The sequence below is a fragment of the Cervus canadensis genome, chromosome 3, assembly GCF_019320065.1.
Source record: "Cervus canadensis isolate Bull #8, Minnesota chromosome 3, ASM1932006v1, whole genome shotgun sequence".
NCBI classification, from domain to species: Eukaryota; Metazoa; Chordata; class Mammalia; order Artiodactyla; family Cervidae; genus Cervus; species Cervus canadensis.
The window spans coordinates 31,698,804-31,708,722 of record NC_057388.1 but is presented as its reverse complement, the minus strand read 5'-3'; the positions used below and the strand labels follow the sequence as shown (position 1 = coordinate 31,708,722).

Genomic DNA, 9,919 nt, shown 5'->3' with positions numbered 1-9,919 from the left:
GACCCACTCAGTATGTCATCTCTTCCAGGTATTGAAAAATAGGTAGGTATGAATTTTCAGGAAAGAAATAATCAACAAAAGACCAAAATCAATAGTATCACCATATGTTTTATCTAACAATGTACAATGTAAACCTTTGCCAAAATCTCTGGGATTAAAATTTATAGGTAAAAAGGTAAATCCATTCACGCACTTTTCCTTCTTCCGAACCCCTTTAGCATTTGGACTCATTAGAGACATGAGTCCAAAGTAAAAGCAGTGATTCTAACCACACATAATCTGTATAAATTAACTCCTCTGAGCAGTGGCTATGCCAAGAGCATTTCATTAACCTATAAAGCTCATAATTTTCATCACCACATTATCCCTGCTCACCTCCAAAAAATTAATTTTAAAAAGATCTAAAAGAATCCACCTGCAATACAGGAGACCTGGGTTCAATTCCTGGGTTGGGAAGATCCCCTGGAAAAGGGAAAGGCTACCCACCCCAGTATTCTGGCCTGGAGAATTCCATGGACTGTAAAGTCCATGGGATCGCAAACAGTAGGACATGACTGAGTGACTTTCACTTCACTTCAAATCTAAGAACAATTTGCTTGACATGAATACAGAATGGAGACAAAACCTCTAGAAAGATCTTCCAATCATTTTAATCCTTTTATTGATCAGATGCCTAATAAGCTTTATAACATGTCAATAAGCTTTAAGAATTTCAGACAGAAAAGTGATTGCATGAACATCACTCCCCTCTTAAAGAGAGTGAAGCAAATTAACAATAAACCAGATTAACAATTCTAAACTCCTCTTACATAGAAATGTGGGAATACATGCTATATCCAGGACTCGGTTTACTCAACCTTCGAAGTCAATATGATCTTTTAATCTTTAAAGGTTAATTCATTCATTCAACAAATGTCTACTAAGGAAGATTTCTCTGAGCCCCCACCCTCCACACACTCATCATTACCTTAAGTACTATCAGTGAAACTTCCGATTTAATAGAGAAGACAAATAAATAAGCACTTCAATTTCTTCTGATGAGTATTTTCAAAGAATCTAATATTTTTATTAATATTTATGTCTAGTTATTTATTTTATTAATAATTATTCTAAAAATTAAAGTATTCCGAAGAAGCTACTTGTGGGTGATGGATATTTTAATATTTGAACATTTAAGTTTAGAACCTCAATTCAGCTATTAACTATACCATATGAAGGATAAAAGCAAAACATACAGTAAATATCCAAGAATTATTTATTTTCTTTTTCCCTTGTGAAAGTCAGGGATGAAAATGCAAAAGAATCCAAAGCACTGCTCAGATCATTTATATACCTACAAAGTGAGTTTCATAAAGTACCACAAAAACAAATTTATTCTTTTCTCACTGCTGCCCTTGCATTTCTTGCCTATAGAGCTTATTCTTCTCTATCCCTTTGGATGTAATTGAAAGCCAGTGCTTTGACTTCTAGATTGTTCATAGATATAAATTGCTTCCTTCACTTTAGAACCAAAAGACAAAACAAAGAACAATAACAACAATCCAGTAAACTCACATAGAATTAGGTTCTATATAATGATCAGAATTCTGATGTCCATCTGGGTTAAAGTTTCTCCCCTCCCCCAGCCTTGAGCAGCAAGAGGAGCCGGGGAAGCCTGCAGTGGGAGCTGGCAGGCTGTCTCTTCTCTGCTCAGCCAGTTCTGCACCCTCAACCTCCCTCCACCTCAATCAGGAGATGAGTCCAACAGGTCAGAGACAGAAGACATGGCAGGATAAGAAAAGTCCTGTGTGAACTGCTCTCATTTAGCATTGCTTTTTCCTGGGTTTAGTAGGCGCTCAAAGCTGTCTTTTCTAATCTTTTAATCAGTTCTGTGAAGACCCTTGGATCTGGAGGATTTCTGATTGCAAAGTATGACCTGCTTCTGGTGAGGCTTTCGTGACTGGACAGTTACTACCCTACTTCAAGCCCCTGGCTGTCTGTACGTTACCTTTCAGATTTCACCTAGCCCACTGTATGTGAATTAGGAAATGGTGTCTCGTCCAGACTGATGAATTACAAAAAAAGCAACCCCCCGACCAGGTTGATGCAGCCACACACATAAGCACTAGGTCAGCAGTTCTTTCTCACCCTTCAACGAGGCACCTTTGAGCACAACCACAGGGCCACACTTCCCTGGTGGGTCAGAATGTAAAGAACCCGCCTGCAAGGCAGAAGACCTGGGTTCATCCCATGGAAGAGGGCAAGGCAACCTACTCCAGTATTTTTGCCTGGAGAAGCCCCATGGACAGAGGAGCCTGGCGGGCTACAGCCCGCGGGGTCACAGAGAGTCGGACACGACTGAGCGGCTAAGCAGAACACAGCGCACTGCCACAGCCCCAGGCCCCTCACGGACTGTCTGAGGGGCATTCACAGTTTCTCCACCAAGCCCTCCTGGTTCGAATCCAAGCAAACACACCTCCTGTTCTGTGCTCACCACCACCCGCACACAAACACACATACACAGAGAAAAGCAAGCCCTTCTACCTGTCATAGGTGGCAGTGCAGTTACCTCCCAAGTTCAGCTTTATTTCAGCCCTCTGGGAAACACATCTCCACCCAGTCTCTTGCATTTTATATTTTTCTGCTATGAAGTTAAAAGCAAATCTATTACATCACCCTAATTCCAGAGGAACGTAGCAACAGTTTCCCTGAAGCAGCAGCACCCCTCACTAGAGTTGAAGTGAGGAGACAGCACGTAACTGCCCCCCATCCTCTACCTGCATATTGAGAGCACCCCCAAAACCCTCTCAACTCCAGTTTCCTATCTCTCTCAGTTTCTTGGACTTTAACTCTTTCATAATCCACATGGCTTAAAGATATTCCAGTCAAACTCAGCACAGGGCATCTGAAACCTGCTTTGGCACCTGGGGTAGTTGGCACCCCCTTGCCTTGGAGCGCCAATCAAAATTAAGACTAGAATATTTTAACTTTTATATTGTGTGACAGTAATTAAAATCAGAATGTCTGAAAGATCCAAGGAGAAACATTTTGAAAGAAGTTGAAAAAAAAAGAGATATTTCTAAGCAAATTAGATATAAACTTTAATATTTTAAATATGTGCATTATGCATTTACAGAGATGTGTGTATTAGTCCTCCAGAACTGGTCACTCCTATTCTGGAAAAAGAGTTACAAGAGGGGAATTTAACAGTCACATAGCAGGTGAGTGAGGGAAGACTGATACAGGAGATACTGGCCAGATGATTGGAGGGTTCACATAATTTAGTGCCCAAACCCCACACTTTCCAGAAACAAAGTAAGCAATGTGAACTCACTAACCTGACAGGTTTAAGCCAGCACTGTTCCAGACAAACTGGACACCCCACGTTTGAATCAAAATAACTGCACACCGCTGACTGGAAGTAGAAGCCAGCAAAGAAACTGATCTCTGAATTGACCCAATCAATGGACATTCACATCAAAAAGAACGTTAGTGAGAGTCAATTCTGGATCAAAATGCAGACGTGGAAGGCATTTTTATTTGTAATTAACAATGACAACACATCAACTCTCAATGTTCTTTCTGAATGAAGGATGGGCCACATTCAAAAGGCATTTTACCATGAGTTGGAACACTGGCTGTAAAACAACTTAATAAGGAATATCACAATTAATCATTCAAATAAACATAGATGAATTAGTAAAAAATTAATTAATAAAAACATAAACTAGAAAGAGTGGTCTAGATGTCCAAACACATATGTGAATTGAACAAATTTTATAAAGGACATAAACATACTATACTAAGGTGCTTAAAACAGGGGACTAGAAAAAAAAACAACAACAGGGGACTAGAATTGTTTAGACTTGGAACCCAGCTAGAATACTTAGGGGAGGAAGGGGAAAGGGGAGAGATTTCATTTCCTGATTGGTATGCCACTTAGCTAGAAATTGTACTTCATTTCCATCCCTTGACGCTTTTAAAAGGAACTTGGAAAGATACACATACATATGCACATACACACACACACCAAATAAATATTAAAAATTAAAGCTGTGTTCCCAATGATAAATTTAAGTTAAATTAAAAAGGAAGAATTAAAGTATAAGACTAACTGCCTTCAAGTAAACATTATGCTTGGCTCAACAATTAAGTTACCATTAAGTTAAATAAAACTATAAACTGGAGACCAATAGTGGTAACTAGTAATTAGTTGCACATAGCTAACATGGTACTTGCTAATCCTCAAAATAATTCTGAGGGATGAGAAATTATTATCCACATTTTACAGATGATGAAACCCAGATACTGTGAGTTTAAAAGACTTGCCCAAGGTCACAAAACTAGGAAGCGATGGCAATTACAGATTTGAATTCAGGGAGCATGCTTCCACCAGGCTGAAAAGCCCTTACATTCATCAATCCTTTGTGCGTGTGTGGGAGAGGAAAAAGGGAAAGTATCCCATAACAGCAGATCTGGTAACAGATTGATAATTTGCTTCAGTATTTCAGTCTCTACACATCACCAATCTGAGTGTGTTAAACAGGCTACATACAGGCTATGGCAATGCAGTTCAGCATATACATCAGGGCTTTCTTTATGCAAACACAGCTACTTTTTCAATGAAATTTAAAAAATCACATCTCTTTGTTCAATTTCAGCTGACTCTGATAAACTCTTAGAAAAGCAAAAAGGTATCTTCTGGAACAGTCTGAAGAAGAAAAAAAAAAATTGCCAACATGGCTCTGTGGGTATCTGAAGACCTGCAGTATATACAACTTTATCTTCTCCATTGTTGTGTCACTGTTCCTTGATGTACAGTCATCTATTGGAAAGACATTGTGAAAATTCTCTCTTATGAAAGTCAAATGTGTTTGTGGTGAGATAATAGCAATGCAGTACAAAGGAAGAGTGATTCTTCTTCTATTTGGGCACTCCTATTGCAGTCCAGAAAGAATGGTATTAGAAGGGGAACTTCGAACATTTTTACAGCTTCACTATTAAATAACATTTTAATTTTTAATATATTCAAGCTTCTAGTTTTAGTGACATTCACAATGGAATATACAAGTAACAAGTATTTTTTAAATATCCTTGGCTCTCTAAAAGAATCAGTGGTAAAATTGTTTCTGTAGTCTAAATGTTCTGGCTGGCTTACAAAAGCAGGCAGTTGTTTAACAAGTCAACATTAAATATTAAAGAATAAATGTAGCGTTAAAGCATTAAGTTTAATTGTCTCTGGATACAGGTAACTCGGGCCTTGGTTAACACGAAGTTAGTATAATAGGGTGGGGAAATTATTGACAGTGAATTTTCATTTTGAAATTATACATAGAAAGAGGCCTGGAATTTTCACGTTTGGGATTTTATTTGCAGCTCGGAGCCTATTACAGCTATTTCCGTGTGCCTTTTTCTCTTTTGTGCCTACGTCACCGATTTTAGGTTATTTATTTAATTTTAAGAAGAGGTTCTGTAAAAAACGTTGTGTCTGCTAACCACAAGTAGGACTAGGAAAGAACTAATGTGGGGGAGGGAGGGTCGCTGCCAGTAGGCGGTGTAGAAACATCGGATGATAAGAAGGGAGATTATACAGCACTCCCCTCTAATCTTATTCCACCCAAGAAATTTGGGAGAAAGCGAAAAAGCAGCAGCCCAGCATTTTTTGAAGGGGCGTGGTTTCCCCTCCAGGGGCTGTCCAATCGAATTCCTTCAGAGGGAGCTATCCCGAGAAGATTGATGAGGGTTGCTAGGAAACAGGAGCGTCCCCCTCCTGTCTGACCCAGAGATTGTTCTGCACAAGCCCTCTCCAGGGGCTCTCAATGTGCAGTTGAGCGGCGTGTGGGGCAGAGCTGCACATCGGCCTCCCAAGCTCGCTCGCTCTGTCTCCTCCAGCATGCGGTCCTCCGGTTACACTGGGACCTCGGGAGAGTTCTTCCAGGGCTGACAGTCCCGGTTCTCCCGCAGGCCACGAGCTCTAGCAGAGCTTCAAAGTTAGAGCCGCCGACCTCCCTGCTGCCCCCATTCCCCTCCACCCGACCCCTCCGAAATTCACCAACCTTTGCAGCCACTGCTTCAGGATTTTAAACAGAGAGGTAAAGCCACCAGCAAAATCGCCCTGGCTTTCTGTATAATAATCCTCCCCTCTGGGTACCCTGGCTCACTGAAGACTCTGCAGATACACCCCTTTTAAGGGAGGGAGAAAGGGGAACGAAGAGGGAAAGGGGAAACGAGAGGGTAAGAAAGGAGCAAAAGAAAAGGAGAAGGAGAGGATGCCAGAACCGTCCGTGCCTCTGCCAAGAGAGTCCCAATTAGATGCGAAGGCTTCAGCCCGGCCAAGGTGAAGGAAAGTTGCTGCTTAGCTGGGAAGTGGGTTTGCCCCTAAGGAGGACAGGCACTCGGCAGAGAACTGCTCCCCTCCCCTCCTTGGAAGACCACCGCACCCCCTCCCCTTTTCCCAACCTCCTCCCTCGCTTCTCCTCCCACCTTCCCTTTTCCCACTCCCCACTGACTCGGAAGCCTGGATGCTCTGCCGCCGGGCCGTGGTCCAGCACGCAGCCTGGAGGGGGCGGGGGCAGGGGGCACTGTGACAGGACACGGCGCGCACAAGTTGGCCATTTCGGGGGCAAAATAAGTTCTCCCTTGGATTGGGAAAGGACAAAGCCAGCAAGCTACCTCTTTTGTGTCGGATGAGGAAGACCAACCATGAGCCAGAGCCCGGGTACAGGCTCGGCCGCCACAGCTGCCACCGCGGTCCGCTCCAGTCCCTGCCAGGAGTTGGTGAGAGGTAAGGGGCCCCGAGGAGGACGTGTCCCTCTGGAGGGCGCCCAGCGGAGGCGCGGAGGCTCGGGCGCCGCGTGGGGCAGGCACAGCCCGGAAAGTTGAGGCAGAGCCCGGACCGGTCTCTACCTTTCTGCCAGGGGTGGGGAGGGTGGGGGGCAGCGGCAAGGTGGGTGTGCGTGAATGAGAGTTTGTGTGTGTACGCGCTCATCTATGACTCCGGGAGGGAGGCAGATTTCCGGGTACATATCGGATGCCCAGGGTTGGAGAGGTGGAGGGACTGACGAGCGCTCGCAGACCCCCAGAAAGACCAGTCTCACCAGCCAACGACCGCCAGCTCTGCTCTCGGCTCCGGGATACGTTTCTATGGGGGGCGGGGAGGGGGGGTTCCCCCAGTTTTGTGCACAGGAAACCGTGCCGTGACTGGCTGCCACACAGGCGGTTTCATGTGGGTGTGGAGGTTGCCAGGAGAGGTGGGCAGCGGTCAGCGGAGCTGGTCCGCGTCGCAGCTGGGAGACGCTGTGCTGCCAGAGGTTCGCTCTCCTGCAAGCACGCCTGGCAAGGATGCTTACTTAACTCATGCCCTCCGCTCCTTTTGGCTTGAGCGCAAAATCAAAGAGCCAGACTGGGAGCATATCTCTTCGTCAATCCTGTTCCATTTTCTTATCTGACAGTGAGATAACTCAGAGAGGGCGGGATCCAGAAATAGACTAGGTAATATACCCAATAAGCTCGTTTCTTAAGGATTTCATTTAGATTTCCTTCTAGTTCCTTCCCTGGATTAGCAAGCATAGAGGATTCCCAAAGGTGTATCACTGTCAGGTAGATATCTTAAGGGGACATGCCCCTGCCTTTTAAGTATTTTAAAGCATTGTAAATTTTAATAACAAACAATAGAACTGTGTACTTCTAATGATCTGCACTCAAGAGCTCATCTAATTTGCTAGTAAAATTATTTATACTGCTATTTGAACAGTGCTATGTTTGACATATACAGAAAGATAATTCCATATCAGTATATTCAAAGTTGAGGTTTCTGTGAGTTAAGGATCTCAGCAGTAGTTTACTTTTAAGTTTCTCTGCTTAATTTATCTGTGCTACATGATCTTAGAACTAGAACTATTTATTAGAGCTATGTTGTGTTTCTTTGGAAGAAAAAAGCATTGATTAGTACAGAAATATTGTTCATTTACTCAAATTTAGGTCTGCTTTGGTTTATCTGATTACATATTTTAAGACTGTTACTTAGACTCTAATTGTTCGTGGAAACATATGTAATATTGGCATGACAAAAAAACAGACCCTAAACTCTGGTGGATTACATATTTCCTACCAAAGATGTATAGGATACTCTTTTAGCTAATGATTCTATAGTACTATGCACATTTTTCTTCAAAGCAACCCAATAGAATTTGAATAGATTTGTGAAGTATTATAATATCAGACTTCAATAAAGTGACCTATTCCCTTCCATCATGGCAATGTCTGGTATTTACAAAGATTTCTCACACCTGCAGGCTTTATGTGTCCACCCTTTCAAGTTCTGATCACCAAGCAGGAGTACATGGGTATTTTGACTAGACATGCCCTAAAACTTGATTGCTGTTCAGAGTAACTCAGATGCTCAGGATGGAAACAGAAGAAGTCTTGAAATTTATATTTTCACAAATAAGACAATGAAAATTTCAGAGTATCTACATTCATTGGGCTAAAAAGAATGATAAATGGTAAGAATATCTTTTAAAACTGATAACCCCACCCCTCCAAAAAAAAAAAACTATGTATAAAGCCTCCTGTTCCATGAGCTAGATTCATACCAATGAAATGTGAAACTCAGCTTGTAGAAAACTATGCCAATGCAAGCAATAAATTATATTTGGAGACAGGGAGAAAAAGTCACCTATTTAATTAATGGCATTTTTTAAACTTCAGAAATATCTATAATCAATACATTGAGAAAAGAGATGGAAGGCTACATAAACAGAAAACATACATAATGAAAATACATCCTATTGTCTTTTTTAAAAGTTGCAGTGTATACCTGAAAAGAGGGTATGTCAAATGACTTTTCCCCACAATTACCAAACATCTAAATGAGCCCAACTCTGATTTTACTTACTGCAATTAAATTTGGTAAGTTGAGCAAATGCACAGATGGAATAAAAAGCAGTAATTAAATTTAAATTAATACTTTTATTGAGTGAAAGAACTAGGATAATTGTCAGAAGGCCACCTGTCTTACTTCTCTACTTCATGACAAGTGATCAACTAGAACCACATAAGAGCAAGGGCAGTCGTAGTTTGAAAGAGTCCCAGCAATCACATTTTTTTAAAACTCCCCCGGGTACCTTTTTCTCTTTCTTGTTTTATGTCAAATTCTTTTTATCAAATTAAAACATTTTCTCTTTCTCATCCATTCTAACAGATACCAGTTACAAAATGGTACATGATTTTCTTTCTCCAGGGTTGTAGTTACCTCCTGCCAACATATAGCCCATTATCTAGGGGATAAAATGTTTCAATTTGTTGTTCTACACTCGACAAGTTCCCAAGATACCATTAAACAAAAGAAAATTAATACCTAACCTCCATTGAAAGCCAGGACAGTGTGCATTTATGCACGCTGGAATATGGCCAGAGTTCCAAAGTAAGGTTTTCTTTTTTTTCCCCCAGGGTTTACTCCTCTCAAAAGTAGTAACGTTTACTCATAGTTGTCTCACTTCGCTATTTTACACTGAGCTTAGTGCGCATTTTCATCTTTTCTGAGATTCTGCTAAATGCATCCAATTCTGCATTACATGAATTTGTTGAAATTGCTCCCAAGAAGTAGCATAAAATTGTAGAAGATTATCCACCAAGACTGAACACATAAAATGAGTACAATCATACTCATAATGGAAAAGGCAGAAACTATTAGGTCATCCCCCTCCTTCTTCATCTAATATAGCCTTGGTATCTACAGTACATCATGTTTTAGAGTACTTCAGTCCAGTCTGATTTTAAATGGCTCAAGTAATGACCTCTATCATCTTTGAAAGATTCTTTCACAGTCTAATAGTTCTCCCTATCAAAAACTTTTGTTGTGATACTCAGTCTAATTTTCCCTTGGTCCCATTTGATCGTGTAATTTATTCCCTATTATAATCCCTCTGGACCAGTTCAT

The 9,919-nt window shown here is 41.5% G+C and overlaps 1 protein-coding gene across 2 annotated transcripts in view; it reads left to right on the top strand.

The window, feature by feature from the left end:
- Window positions 1-5,829: 5,829 nt before the first annotated feature.
- The window catches only part of GRM3 (glutamate metabotropic receptor 3), a 227,586-nt gene continuing 223,496 nt past the window's right edge, over window positions 5,830-9,919 (top strand). Inside the window, exon 1 of one of the 2 annotated variants that reach the window (XM_043462887.1) lies at window positions 5,830-6,071. The gene's annotated coding sequence lies outside the window, so the exon portion shown is untranslated. Of the gene's footprint in view, window positions 6,072-6,248; window positions 6,764-9,919 lie in introns of those variants that run through there. The other variant, XM_043462886.1, reaches the window with a different exon arrangement.